Raw genomic sequence first — 330 nt, 5'->3', positions numbered from 1 at the left:
TCCTCATCTCTGTCCTAAATGGCTTACCCCTTTATCCTTAGACTGTGACCCCTGGTTCTGGACTCCCCCGCCATCAGGAACATCCTTCCTGCATCTAGTCTGTCTGGTCCTGTTAGAATTTTATAAGTTTCAATGAGATCCCCTCTCATTCTTCTAAACTCCAATGAGTATAAGCCCAATCGACCCAATCTCTCCTCATACGTCATTCCTGCCATCCCAGGTATCAGTCTGGTGAATCTTCGCTGCACTCCCTCCATGGCAAGAACATCCTTCCTCAGATAAGACAAGAGGGCTCAGCGACGTCCAGACCCGTGACCCCCCAGCAAGAGG

The sequence above is a fragment of the Somniosus microcephalus genome, chromosome 29 (assembly GCF_052327205.1).
Source record: "Somniosus microcephalus isolate GS21.2 chromosome 29, FLI_Smic_1.0, whole genome shotgun sequence".
In the NCBI taxonomy this organism is placed as follows: domain Eukaryota; kingdom Metazoa; phylum Chordata; class Chondrichthyes; order Squaliformes; family Somniosidae; genus Somniosus; species Somniosus microcephalus.
Note: the sequence above shows the minus strand (reverse complement) of the source record.